General features: G+C 43.0%; 1 protein-coding gene across 3 annotated transcripts in view; it reads right to left on the reverse strand.

The window, feature by feature from the left end:
• Positions 1 to 15,682, reverse strand: part of dbn1 (drebrin 1) — a 162,211-nt gene that overhangs the window by 23,744 nt on the left and 122,785 nt on the right. The gene's annotated exons all lie outside the window — the stretch shown is intronic.

The raw sequence follows: 15,682 nt of genomic DNA on the forward strand, positions 1-15,682 counted from the left end.
GTAAAAACAATGAGACCTCGGCGTCCGGTCTCTTCACAGCTCTGTTTACTGGCCGCTGTGCTCACGTGCACGCAGACACTCGTGCTGCTTTTCAGCCTGTTGTTATGGAGCAACACTTTCTTTCCAAAACAACTCACAGCACAAACCTCCAGCCACTGCATGAACCAGAGAGTGCTCTTAGAAACTCCCATCAGCCTTCTCTGTGGCGAGTCCTGTCAGACAGGCCCCATCCCCCGAAACAGTTTTGCAGCAGATAACAGACGAGCTGCTGCACGACGAGGGAGGTTCACAGGCCGGCGACTCCAGCCGTCAGCACAGCTTCAAAGACCGTCCTGATTATTTGGTTTGACTGAAGGAGGAGCCGCCCTTTGAAGAACTGAGATAATGCATCTTCTGACTGTCTGCTTCTAAAACTGTGCTTTCCTCAAATACACACCGACACACACAGGAGCTGCAGAGACACGAACGTGCACTGAGCACTCCCCGAATTATGAAAAACAAATTAAACTGGTGCCTCCTCACAGCCACCTCTGACCTCTCTGCTGAGGCTGAATGAAGGTGACAGAGATTACAGCTTAGCCTGCATCTCCAGATTGAAAGTCCTGCTGTAACCCTGCAGCGACGCAAATAAAATAAAACCCAGTAATCTGCACGAAAGGTCAGAAAGAACCAACTGCATAAAACACAGCCACACTGCTGTTTCCACGACGCTGCGATTTGTTTCAATTTATCTTTGAGCAGAGCGCCACAGCAGTGCTAGTGGCCAATCACGGTACTGCATCTACAAACATCCATGTGCTACACGCCCCTGTTAAAAATACGATAACAACAGAGAAAATAACTGCAGTGAAACATGTTTGACAAATAAAAAGGAAGCAGGCGTGTAGACATCAAGGACCTGTTTCAGTGGGCGGAGCTTATACTCTAATAAGGCAAGTCCAAAGAATCACAGTGAGCCAAACACTCAGGCTCCTCCAAACGCCGAGTTTTTTCTTACTCTACTCACTGCCTGATGTCACAGAGGGGTTAATGTCCCAAATGTGGCCGTTTTGTGCACAGAAGCCCCGCCTACCTGCTGTTCAGACTGTTTATGAGGGGCAACCAATCAGAAGAAAGTCACTTTAAAGATGGGACTCAAAACAGCTTGTTTGGACAGAGGATGAACTGAGGGGCCGAGTGTCAGATAAAGAAGGATTTTTTTGAACTGTGAGTCATGCAAAACTGCTGAGTTACATGCCCGACCACTTCCAGCTAACCTGTGCGTGAGGCGAACAAACTGGGAACCAGCAGGAAGCAGCAGAAACAGATTATTGAAGGATATGAGATGCTGGGCTGAGAAATTTATCAGGAGATTATAAACCAGACAGCAACACACGGGATTGCTACAGACTTCTTTTAAATCATAGAAGTGACTAACTCAGAAGCTGATTATTGTCTTATTTATCAGGTTTCCTTAATCAAAAATAATAGCAACATATGACACAGATTAAATAGTTTTAATTTTACTTTTCCTCAGGATTAAGAGCCTGATCTCGTCAGTTTGTGAGCCGCACTCACCTGCCTGAATGTGAGATACTTTTAGTTTGATTGGTGGAGTTGCAGCTGCCTTGGTGAGTGTGTGTTCTGTTACAGTGTGTGTGTGGATGTTTGGGATTACCACGAGGGCTCAGTCCACATGACATCATGCTGTTTCAGCCCAAAGCTTTAGTCTGGCCAGCGTCTGACTTCCTGCTGACCTCAGCTCCCCGCCCGCCATCCTGTCTGTTTCTGCAGAGTCACTCTCTGCTTCCTGTTTCTTTCTCTGTTTATGCATCACCACATCTCCTCACTGCTACATTTTCACTTTCCTCACAGATTAACAGATTACAGCTCCTGTCAGCAGATCTTCCAGCTGTAAGACTGCTTCTTTAAACTTGTGCCAGTCGGAGCGTGACCTCGTAGGACTCCAGATTTATTTTGGAAGGTCAGTTTTTCCATCTTCCATCCATACAGGGCCAGCTCTGCCGATACCAATACCGATGACTTTTACCCTATAAGGGCAGCAACTTAGGGGAGAGCAGTGTGTCATGATTTATAAGATGAGTCATCATCGGTTTGTCAAATTCTGAACACTAAATCGCTGGTTTTTACTTTCCACAATAATCATTTAACCCAATAAAACACATCATTCGGCTTTTCATGGATTTTGAAACTGAGCCCATCTCTGACGTTTTTGGGTCAGCTTTGTTTAAATGTGCTGTAGGCTTTAAATAGACGTGACAGTCAACACAGCAAGGTGTGAGGTACATTTTTTCATTTCTAAAAAAAATATTTAACACAGTTCAGACGGCTACATGCTAAACTTGCTGAACAGAAACAAAGTATCGGTCCTATGGCACCAGTATCGATCTGATACCGATACCAATACTAATATCGATACTGGGATCGATCCAACCCCAGTGCCTGCTGAGTTCATGATTATACAAACAGAAATAACCATCAGAGGCAGATTAGATTCAACTAAAACCCGCAGTTCCTCTAACGTCCACTGGAGACACTTTACAGCATAAATAAACATGTTTTTTGCATGTTGTGATGCAACCACCAGGCGGTCAAGAGGGGAAAATGAGTTTCGCTAATTATGAATGACTGCAGACTCTGATGTATGTGTTAATGTGGCGCTCTCTCGCTGTAAACTGGGGAGTCAGCATCTCGGCACGGATTCAGCTCTCGGCGACGTGGCTGGCTGATATTAATTGACTCCGACACTAATTTTTTCCTCCACTTGTTGTTCGATGCTGCTGGGGTTAACATTTTATCTTCTCATAACTGCCGGGCTGTGTATGGCCTGGATACTCAGGTCTGAACCAGGAAATCCAGATGAAAAACAGATGGAAGGTGTAAGAACACAGTCTGATACTACAGCTACTACTACTACAGCTTCCTGTATATGACAGGTACAGCAGTATCAGCATCAGAGAGAATTCCTGGAGGCAGAAACAAACACGGCGAGGCCGGGAAATAAAGCGATAACAGATAATGAAGACAACAATACGGAGAAAGTCGAGGAGGAGGCGTTTAAGGTGGAGAGAAAGCGATGAAGAGTGTGTCTATGTCGCTCATTCAAGGCCTCTATAAATAATTCTCTTTAAAGCAGACAGCTGTTTATTATTCATATAAGCCCTCGTGACCTAGAAACAGCTCCGCGTGTGTTTGTGTGTGAGCAGTTTATCACGCACGAGGACGGGAGAGGAAAGGAGAAGATGTTTGATGAAGAGGCAGCAGGGGATGAATGACGAGAGGACTGATGAAGCTCATCAAGTAATCACATTCAATCCAGAACATCAGTTTCCTCTGCGTGTCCAATCAGGAGAAAGCTCTCGTCTCATCATGGAAATTTCAATGCACAGGGAAGGAAGAGTGTGAAGGACAAACAGACTTTTCATAGCCTGAAATCAACCAGCGTCCCGGCTTCACAAGCTAATGACAGCAAAGCCGTTACTTTTTAAGCCTAATTTCCAAGTTCTCAACTGGAACTTTAAACTGGAACTGAAAATAGACTTCCCTCTCCGAGTGTTGGAGCAGCCCCACCAACCCCGACTTCACAATCCAAGATGGCGGCAGTGCACGTAAACATTAGCAAAACTGTAAAACATGTAACCCGTGCTGCCACTGTTGTGTATTTGTGGCTGTGTGAGACATACGCAGAGTGTGGGTCAGGGTGTTTCCCTGAATGTGCTGCAGCAGCGGTTTTTACTGATAAACATTAAAAAAACAAACAAAAAAAAACATCACCAGCATTGCTAGTGAACTATCACTGGATTGCTAGCGATGCACAAATGGTTGCACATCGCTTAGGAGCAAAATAAATCCTGCTTTTCTGACTTTACTAGTGGAGACACTCAACTTGGGATTGCCATCACTCCAAGCTCTGAAGTCTGGCTTCCAAGAAAAATAGAACGTAGCATTTGAACCCGGCTAACTGCTGCTTTGGGTATCAAGCAAACATTAGCTAGCATTAGCTAACATGCCAAAATAAATCCAGCTTTGTCTGATGCAGCCCGCTTAGCCAAATGGGAATTAGCTGTCAGGGAAAACTCCCGTTATTTGGCCAGGCTTGGACTTCTGGAGGGATTTTTTGGTTTGAGGATCAACTTTTTAAACAGTTTATCAGAAAGCACACATAAAGAACCAGAGCTCTTAAAAACAGTCACTGTTTTTCCCTACAGAGCTAATCATTTGGTATATCCCATCAGAATTTTCAAAAATGGCCATCATTTTCCAAGATGGATTTTGAAAAAAAGAGACTGCTAAAAATAAAAACATAAGAGGTTTTTGGACAAAGTTTGTGTTCTCCATTCTTTAAGCACCGGCACCTTTTCAAAAGTACCGGTTTGGCACCGGTATCTGATAAAACCTAAACAATACCCATCCCTAATCAGAGTACATTAGCCAGGTGTTGGCAGTAGTTTCTACTTGTGAAAGAGTTTCCTAAAATAACTGAATATATAGATATATAACATATTTTATACCTGGCAAACAGTATATATTATATGATACAGGGTATATATGCTGCACAGGACACATGTCCATGTCCTAGCTCTTGTAAAGACTGACATATATGAGATGTTATACTGCAAACATGAAGCCCAGGCTGATCACGGTCTTTCACTGAAGAGCCACGGCTGTCATTAACAACAGTGGGGTTATGCAGTGCTCCGTTAACATGTTTAAAACAGGAAGAAGCTCCAGAGGAGACGCCGTCTCCATCCGATTAGCACAGATGCTCACATGAAGCTAAAACCCTGACGACATGTGGGGGAAGATAAATGATCAGGATCAGGGAGGAGGTGCAGTACAGGTGTGTGACATGGTCCAGTAAACACAGGGTGATGTGACAGCGCACCTTTGTTTGTTTCACAGGTAAAAAAAAGGAAAAGAGCACGAAGCTCTGAGAGGACGCCGCTGTTTCCATTATTCTGTCCAGCAGCTCGGTTGCTCAGACTGTCTCACACACACACACACACACACACACACACACACACACACACACACAAAGAGGTTGCCAAGACAAATCTCTCTCTCTCCCTCTAACAAACACACATACCCCCAATGTGAGTATCACCATGGCAACCAGGCAGCATCCCCCATCATTATGTGAGTAACAGCAGTTAGTGACCTGAGGGGGGCATCGATGTAAAGACAGCAGCGGCAGGAAGGAAGGAGGGGGGTGAAGGAGAGCTGAAGGGCAAAACACACACACACACACACACACACACACGCACGCATGTACAGACACACACACACACACACACACACACACACACACACACACACGCATGTACAGACACACACACACACACACACACACACGCATGTACAGACACACACACACACACACGCACGCACGCATGTACAGACACACACACACACACACGCACACCAAGTGTAGAGTCAGTGTGTGTGTTTCCGTGACGACTTCAGAAGAAGACTCTCCTCCCCACAGAGAGCCGCGGCTGCACGACTATCACCAATATCCTGAGGTCACATGATTATTTTTTTTACTGGTTTCAGTGACAGGCACGTTTCCACAGCACTGTGACGCAACCATTATGCTGCTTTCACCTTCACTTCCCATCATTTAACCTCTGCAGACACTAAAGGTGTTCGTTCTCCGACCTGTAAGTGCATCGCTGTGAGTTTTGTTCTCGCCCTTCGTGCTGATACGATGAGTGAAAGACTTTAGAGCGTTCAGCAGCTGTGAGCCGTCTGTGACGTCTGCTTCTAAAACCAAAAACACCTTTTGTCCACTATGGTGACTGTTTTCCTGAAGACGTTGTTACTTGTGTTTACCGGTATTTTTTTTAGCGTGAGACTAACAGACGGACTGCAGATATGAGCGGCGCAATGAGCTTTGTCTGAAGGGTGGCTGACCTCTCTCTTAGAAATAGGATCAGCAGTGGAGTGGCTCCTCCTCCACATCGAAAGGAGGCAGTTAGGGTGGCTTGGGCATCTGACTAGGATACCTCCTGGATGCCTTGTTGGTGAGGTATTCAGGCATGTCGTACCAGGAGGAGGCCCCAGGGCAGACTCTTTATGTCTGTCGACTGGGCTGGAAACATCCTAATGAGCTGTAGGAGGTGGTGGGGTGAGGAACATCTGGGCTTCTCTGCTCAGATTGCTGCCCCAGTGAGCTGAACCCAGATGTAGCTACCGTAACCTCATCCTCTAGTGTCTTAAGTCCTGTTTTTAAGCCTCAAGACGAGCATTTATGCCAACCCCATCTTGGCCGCATGGAACAAATGTGACCAGAAGGGGCGGGTCTACCTATGAAACAACTTTGTGATATGTGATAGGTAAGACGTTAGTCAATAAGTGAATGGAAATGACCACAGCTAATCCTGTGTGAAACGTGGAACAATGAAGATTTACAAAGTATTTCTTTTTTTATTCAGTTTGACCCAAAACAAATGATTCAGTCCATGAACTAAGGACAGACAGAAAGCGGTTTCCTCATAGATGTCTATCCGGTTGTTCAGTGATGACGCGACGAATCCTACTTCCGGGCCTAAAGTAGTCTGCGTTTAATATGGCTTTTGTGTTGTTAACATGTTTAATGTTTTGTATTTTCTTCTATTTAATCTCAAAAAGCTTCTAAAACAGTCAGTGATCACTGTTGACCTCCCTCGGCTTTTATTACCGCTAATCATTTATTTAAGCTCAGTTTTTAAAACCTTAGGATGTAACTACAGCCCAGCCCATGCAGCAGTATATGAATGACTAACCTCGTGTTGTGGATGGATTATCTCAGTTGTTCTCCTGGCTGAAGTGTGGTCCTTTTACAGCATCCTGCCATGCGATTACATTTGTTCCTGACCAGAGGTGTGGACTCGAGTCACATGACTTGGACTCGAGTCAGACTCGAGTCATTAATTTTATGACTTTAGACTTGACTTGAAAAAATGTTCTAAGACTTGTGACTTGACTTGGACTTTTACACCAATGACTTGGGACTTGAATTGGACTTGAACCGGTTTACTTGAAAAGACTTGATATTTTACCCCAAATATAAAATTTAACATGCATATTATATAGAGATTGAAAATGTGACGTCATTCACGGGTAGAACCGCAAAGGATTCTGGGAACTCGTGGCAAGCGGTACTAGCGCACGCAGGCTTTCAATTGAAATCAGTCACACAGCGATAAAAAGAAACACAAAAATGTCAAGAAGCCGTTGTATTATTAACTGCAATAGCCGGTCGCATGACAGCCACGGGAAGCCGACGGGTAAAGAGATCGGTTGTTATCGGATTACGTCGTTGAAGAGAAATTGTTCGAGCCATGTTTCCGAAGTAACAAAGATGCGACGGATGGCCTGGATTGCAGCCATTCAAAGATCAAATATAACGTCCCAGAACACTCCAGCTCACAGGTTAGTCTGCTCCAAGCATTTACACGAAGGTCAGTGTTTTTTAGTAGTTAATACGTCATTTTCATAACATAATTGGTGATATAGGTTACAAGCAAGTCTGGCGCTGAACAGAAATTGTGGCGCTATGCTCCTTTGTTTATTGTGCATAAATAGTGAATTGTCCTGACACAATATTGCGTTTCGCTTCTGTTATTATGGTACATTGACAAAAACATATACTTTTATTCACAGGATAAAACAGGTTTTTTGTATCACTAATTGCCCAGTACGATTACAGCATACAATATTATTGTCACTGCTACATTTCTGTGATGCTACCAGAAATTATTTCCACTACTAATTAATTACCGTTGAGCTCAAAGGTCCTATTAATAAACGGTTAAGGAATGTATATTTATGACGACGATTTGTGAGACTGGTAAACTTATGATACGTACGATGGTCTTTCGTTCGACACGGTGCATTTCAAGGTCCTGCACCCATCCGTCGGTAAACTGTACCTGGGCTTGTTGCAGTGACCGGAAGTTACTAAACTTCATGAGTGTATGCACTCACTCCAAGAACCGTATGATTATAAATATGCATATAAATATGCTAAGATGAGATAGCTGACTTCATCTAACTAGCAAATGTTGTCCAGGCTATGTTGGTGATACAGTTTTTTTTAATGTGTATGATATTTTTGTCATGCGATTTTAAAGCCGGTCCTACAACCGCATCCAAGAATAACATGCAGCTTATCTCAGAACTGTCGGTGAAAACTATTCTTGGAGCTAAGTTTAATTGAGCTGCATTTTAAAGAGGTGCAATTTCACAATTTGTGTATATTTTCTAAGTTCACTATTTTGTATGTGTTGAGAAAAACAGATTTTAAAATTACATGGTCTAATATTTACATTTAGCATAACTGCAACATTATTTTTTCGTTTTTTTTTTTTTAAAGACTCGAAAGGACTTGAAATTCAAAGTTTCAGACTTGTGACTTGACTCGGACTTTTACACCAGTGACTTGAGACTCGACTCTGACTTGCCTGACATTACTTGAGACTTGACTTGAGACTTGAGGATAAAGACTTGAGACTTACTTGAGACTTGCAAAACAATGACTTGGTCCCACCTCTGTTCCTGACCACCGAGAACACTCACGGTAACTTTTATCGAGTGGAAAAAAAGTTAGCTTGTTTATATTATGCTAACATAGCTGTGTCGCTAGCGGTCACGTAGCACATCATTATATACCAGCTAGCCCAACTTCAGTAACCCTACAAACGTCACTGCTGTTTAGTTTTCTGTCTTCATTTATGCTGGAAGTGATAGCAGAGCTGTACGTTTGAATTTGTTTCCAAAACCCCGCAGTCAGGACATGCTATATTGTATTTAGATAGAAGCTAGCGAGCTAACTCCCTGCTAACTTCTAACTCCGTTAAATGTCATAAATTCCGTTTTCATGGATGCCTGGATGTTAAACTCAATTGTTACACCTGGTAGAGCAGAATGCTGATCATTTTATTAAAGATGAAAGACTTTAGACAGTTTTCAACTCTCAGTAATGCCACAGTGATCGTTTGATATATGGACCTGCAGCGGAGTTTAGACCCAGACACGGCTAGTGACGTCAGACTGAACAACCGGATAGTTTATTTGCAATCGCCCCCTGGTGGGCTACAAGTAGAATGCAGGTTTTTAAGCACTTCCACGTTTTATTTGTGCGACCTGATTGTGGAACAGTGTGACATCCAAGCATGTTACTCAGCGCTGCTGGCAGAGAAAGCCTGGGTTTGTTTTTTATTGTGAAGCATGCTGATGTGTCAGAGTCACATTTGTATCATCTTATCAGCACCATTAAATAGCTGAATGTCATTAAACATAACACTAAACAACTCGTGTTAAATGAGTAACCACCGGAGTAGTGAGTCGAATTTCACAAAAACAATTAGCCAAAAGCAAAAAGAGGAGGCGTTTGCAGAGCAACACGATGTGCGAGAGCTTCAAAACGGGAAGAAGCTGTGATTTAACGACATTTGATACCAAAAATATCTCAGCAAATTCTCCTCCACAGTCAATTCCCAGTTAAAGCGGTCCAGAGCGAGCACAGAGCAGGGCCATAAAACTGCCACGGACAGTTAACACTTCAGTCCTCTGAAAGGATCCAGCCGGGCGGTGAGAAACCAAAGGGATCGTGTACTCTCACACTTCCTGGACTTCATGATCAGCGGACGTCAGAGCGCTCTGTGCTGCTCTGAGAGGAAAAACACCAGAGAGGAACCGATGGTTATACACGGCAACAGACTGAGCAATGTCCAAATCCAATACAGCTGCGAGTCCATGTGTCAGGGTTAACAGTTTTCAGCTTTGTCTCCTCTATTATATAACAACGTAAACACAAAAGTAAAGTGGGTAACGTGTTCTCCCTCTGTGGGGGACGGTGGGCTTATATAGAGCATGTTACCTGCAGCAGGTGGCAGTCAGCCATGTCCTCAGGTAGAGGCAGAAAGACCTAAAGGACTCAATATCACCGTATCTTCCTGACAGAGATATGAAGCCACCACCCTGCACCAGACTCCATTGAAAAAAGCAGTAATTTTACCTCTTAAAACAAAGGTGTGGTTAGCATTTGTGTTACCGAGGTGTTGTCAACAGTGTTTTTTTTCTGAATGTCTTTTTGTGAAGAGAGGGGCGGGGCTTCCGAAAGGGGCGGGACTTTGGAAAGGGGCGGGGGTTTCAGAGGGAGAATGAGGGTGGGGCTGAGACATTGCAATGAGAGAAAAACTTCATCATTGTTAGTATTATTATCGTATGGATGTGTGTATGGAGTGGGGGCGGGGCTTCGATTAGGGGGAAGGGGGCGGGGCTTACATTGATACACATCAATCAGCCCAAACAGAGCTGAGCTGAGAGCAGTGTTCAAAGACACTGTGTGGGTTCTTTTCCAAACAAAAATCTCTCTTTGCGGTAAAAAGAAGAATTTTTGTACAGAAGTAAGAACAAGGTTAGTCTGATGGTAAACAAGTAACAGTAACTAGAAACAAATAAATTCAAAGAGTAGAAACACAAGAATCTGATATTTATATATGAGGTTTGAGAGTCATGGATTCCTGTGGGAGTTTTTTAATGGCCACGGGGAGAGAAAAATATGTGTGGTGAGAGAAGAAGACAGAACAGAGAGACTTTAAATACTGACGACGAGCCGTAAAGACAGAAGCAGGCAGACAGAGTATGCTGGCGAGAGCTGTTATTCCTGTGGTCGGACAGCGCAGCGTGATTTATTGAGCATGAACCCTACATGGTGACTCAATGTGAAAAAAATGAGGCAGACAGACACGAGGACAAAGAATTATGGGTAATGTTTCAGAGGGAATGAAGGAGGGCATTAGGAAGCAGCTGTGACTCGCATATCTGTCGGTCTGGAAATGCAGAGATCGGCACGCTGACCCGCTGAGTAAGACGAAGGCGAGGTGGGAAAATGAGGTGTAGGTCCGGCACCACCACGAGACTCTTTACATCCGGCTAAACGCACGGAACAACAGCCGGAGCGGCTCCGCACTCACTCGGCCTTTAACTGTTCTCGGTTTGTGCAGATTGTGACTCCACTTGTCATAAATCCAGCGGTGTGGGTGTGTTAGCTCACAAATGCCCTCTCTCAGAAGCTAAACGCTGCTCGTAGCTCTGAAGCGCTTCCATTTCAGAGAAAAACTGCCCACACACTGACACAAAAACCTAAAAGCAGCTCTTTAGATGCAAAAGGAAGCCGTTTATTTCATGAGTGAAGGGTGGCATGAAGTGGAAAAAGGGGCTGTTTAGACAGACATTAGCCTAGCAGCAATGAATAAAGAGCGAGGAGGGGAAGGGAGGGAGATAAAACAACAGTTTTCCTCTAAAAATAGTCTACATCAACCTGACGCCATCTTTTAACGCTGATTTCAAGAACGCTAACGATAGACTGTATATAAAAGACAGACGCTGCCCTTGTGATTGGTCAGTGAAGTCCAGTTTTGAAGTTTCAAACTTTGAAACCAGCTGTGATGAGCGAGGCGTGGATACTCAGTTACAGGACTCCAAATAGGTTCACCATTTACAACCTGAACATCACGCTTGATTAGACGGTGCTCCCAGGTCAGCTGACATAAATAATCTACCCCGGGGTTTCCTCCTAGGTGGGCATGCCCAGAAAAGCCTCCATCCATCCTAACAGGACGTCTGAACCACGTCAGCCGGCTGCTCTCAACATGAAGGAGCGGATCGCCCCGACTCTTAGGCTGAGCCCGGCGCCTGTGCAGGGGAAAATAAAAAGCTCTATACAACATAACATACATCTGAGTCATGTGATCAAACACATGAAACCCAGAGCAGCGGCGAGAACATGAACGAGGAGAAAAGAAGGAAAGTGGAGAAAAATGGCAGCTCGAACATGAGTCTGCATCTCTCTGCACTTCAATTAAATTATAATGAGGAAAAGATGGATTCCCTGGTAATGGCTCCCCCGGAGGAAAGCATAATTGCAGTGTGTGTGTGTGTGTGTGTGGTGCAGAGGTGGGACAGAGTAATCGTCACATTGCGGTTATTTACAGCTTTGAGGTGAAGAAAAGAAAAACAGAAAGAGAAAAAGTCTTTTTATGTCTGACGTTACATCAAATATCAGAGTAAATACAGCAGGACCTCTTATTCTGTTTCAGGGTTTGAAACAGAGTTTTAGCCTCAATCTTAGCTGATATTTTACTTCCTCTACATAAATGTCACTTTAATTTAGTCATTACTGAAGTCCAGACACACAAAAATGAAATACTGTCTTTCAGGCAGGAGGATACGGAGGGTGAACACTGCCAAAATGATTAAACAATTTACAAAAAGTAAGTGTAAATAAATGAATTTATTATTTTGTACTTTACTTCTCTATTTATTACGTTTTATACTGACGGCCCAAATCATTTCCTTTCACATTTCTTTATTTACTTCTTATTCATTTAATAACCCATAGCTTGAAGACTCAAACAGACATATAAAATAGAACAGGTGGTCATATTTTAGGTAATCAGGGGCATGTAAAAGTTAAATAGTATAGAATTTAAAAAAACATTACAGGGATTACAGACGTAGCTACAATGATGTAACCCATTGAGTCTGTGACTACATTTGTACAACAGGGTGGAAACTAAGACATCAGTAATGCTTTATTCAAGGGTCTTTACTGTGTAATATAAAGCACCTTTAGGCAACTGTTGTTGTTATTTGGTGCTTTATAAATAGAAACTGAATTAACTTGAATCAGCTCAAACCACCTGTGTCAAGACACCGCTCAATCAAAGAAGCCAAACCTCATAATTTAAATTGAACAGTTTCCAGTCGAGTTATAAACAAATGCAACAGCTGTCCAAACTACTCTGTGTTTAATAAGGCTGTTGTGTTTTTAACGTGTTTTAATGCTTTGTATGTTGTTCCATTTAATCTCAACAAGCCCCTAAAAACAGTCAGTGATCACTGTCGGCCTCTCTCGGTTTTTATTATCACTTTTCATTTTAAAGCTCAGTGTTTAAAACCTTACGATGTAACTACAGCCCAGCAGCAGTATATTAATGACTAACCTCTTAGTGTGGATGGATTATCTCAGTTGTTCTCCTGACTGAAGTTTGGTCCGTTTACAGCATCCTGCCATGCGATTGCATTTGTCCCTAACCATCAGGAACCCTCACGTTAACTTTTATCAAGTGGAAAAAAAGTTAGCATTATGCTAACATAGCTGTGTCACTAGCGATCACGTAGCACATCATTATACACCATCTAGCCCAACTTCAGTAATGTTACAAATGTCACTGCTGCTTAGTTTTGCTTTCATTTATGTCGGAAGTGACAGCAGAGCTGTGCGTTTTAATCTTTCAGAAATCTCTCAGTCAGAACATGCTATATCATGTTAGCGAGCTAACTCCCTGCTAACTTCTAATTCCATTAAACTTCATTAATCCTGTATTGGTTGATATCTGGATGTTTAACCTAATTGTTGGTAAAAACAGCAACACTGATTACTTTATTTCAGATGAAAGAATTTAGACAGTTTTTAACTCTCAGCGATGCCGCAGTGTTCGTTTGACTTTGGGACCTGAAGCGGCGTTTGGACCCGGAAATGGCTAATGATGTCAGACTTAAAGACCGGGTTGTTATGGAGGAGGAAACTACCCTTAGAAATAAAATAAGTGTGAGGTTTTTGTATCAGGCTGTAAACGTGTTTATTTCTGTCTGTAACGTCTGATATTTTAACATGGGAGTCTATGGGAAGTGACTAACTGCTGGAGCCTCTAGTGGATGTGAGAGGAACTGCAGGTTTGGCTTCATCATTAAATCCACACAGAAGCAAATTTGGAAACTAAAACAGCAAATCGCGTAAAAAAATTTTTTTAATGATTATTTTGCTATGTTTAATGGTTATCAATGAATTTATTGAGTCATGTATTTATTTTTATTTATTTTCCTGTACAAAATGACACATGAGGTCTAAATACCATCAGAAGGGTGGATGTGACCAGACAAACGTGCCTCACACGCTGGAATCCATTCAAGCACACTTTTACATTCCTTCTCTTCCTTCCGACACACAGATAATGTCTGCTCTCGGAAAGGTCACTGAGCGGCCATATGTCGCACAGAATCAGCGTTAACACGATGACACACATGCTTTTAACCAGCAACAGAAAGAAAGCAGCAACCTATTCTGAAAGCAGATGTGACCTAAATGCTGGAACGGGTTCCTGAATAAAAATATTTCACATTATCTGAGAGAATGGCGTTCATTCCTGCAGCGCAGCAGCTATTGTCCTCATGTGTGCTCATGCTAGAAAACAGAAGCGCGGTGCAGCCCGGACTCTTAGCCTGACACTACAAAAGTGAATCCAAATGCCTGGGTCTTTATCCCGACATCTATATCTCCACATCTGTTCCTGATGTGTCCCACCACACTTCCAGTACACATCCTACATGTTCCTGGCCAATAATGGATTCACCACATGGAAAATCATTTCCCCGAACCAGTAACTGCCGAGGCACTGAAATCACTGAGGGAACATTTTCCATCAATGCGCAAGAATTTGGTGAGCAAACCGGCCGGCTTACCACTCGCCTCCCTGTCTGTCTCCGTGTTTGGCAGGGCGCTCTTTGTAATCGGGAAAAGGCTGACTTGCATTTAATTTTCAGGAGGAATTTGGTTTACATCAGCATTTCTTCTAAATCATTTCAATGATGTAAAACAACCTATCCTAGAAATCTGGGACAGCACAGATTAAACAAACGAGGATTTCTGTAAATAATAACCTGGACTTGGAGCCTGGAAAGGATTGGAAAACAAAAGCTTCAGGTTCTAAGAAGAAAGAAAAAACACGAGCTTGTGCTTCCTACAGGATGTTCGGTTAAATGATTGAGGAATCAGAGAAAATGTTTACAGGCCTCGAACCCTAAACACAGAAATGAAACCAGCACAAATAAAACACGGAAGTTAGACGTGACCGTTATAAGAGGAAATTAATTTTAGTCCCCAAACAATCGTTTTCATTTCTCTTTTGGGCCTCAGGCTGAGAATGGGCATCCATAATGTGATCCTATTTTACCAAAAGTAGGGAAATAAGTTAAGAGGAATGTGGAGCGACACATCAGCAGTGAAGCTGGAAGCTGAATCCGGGTCGCCTCAGAGGATTTCCTGAACCTGAACCTGACTTCTGTGCGGTCAACATTAAGAAATACTGAAAAAAATCCAGCCAGTGTCACAGTGTGACTCGCTTCTCGAGCTCGACTGATACACGACTGTTTAAGGCCGATACCAACGTGCTGAAATACGTCGGCTGATATTTGTTTTCTTTCAGACGAATCACAGCTTTTACTAATATTTCTCATGTGCACTGATTTACTTGTTCACGCTCTTTCCGACTCTGGGTAACGGTTGGCATTCCAAACACATATTGCCAACGGGGAAGTTGCAGAGCGCCCTCTGGTGGATAAACTATGCAACAACAACATTCGTAACACGGTTGAATTTCTTTGTTATTTTTTTCTGTTTTCATTTAACAGACGTTATCAATGCCGATACAACAAATCAGCGAACATATAATATTGCAGATAATTATTGTCCCACCAATAAACTGGTCGCTCTGTCAAATCAAATCAAATCAAATCACTTTTATTGTCACATCACATGTGCAGGCACACTGGCACAGCACATGCGAGTGAAATTCTTGTGTGCGAGCCCCACAAGCAACAGAGATGTGCAAACACAACAACACAAACGAGCAAA

This window comes from Rhamphochromis sp. 'chilingali' (assembly GCF_963969265.1).
Source record: "Rhamphochromis sp. 'chilingali' genome assembly, chromosome: 19".
Classification (NCBI taxonomy): domain Eukaryota; kingdom Metazoa; phylum Chordata; class Actinopteri; order Cichliformes; family Cichlidae; genus Rhamphochromis; species Rhamphochromis sp. 'chilingali'.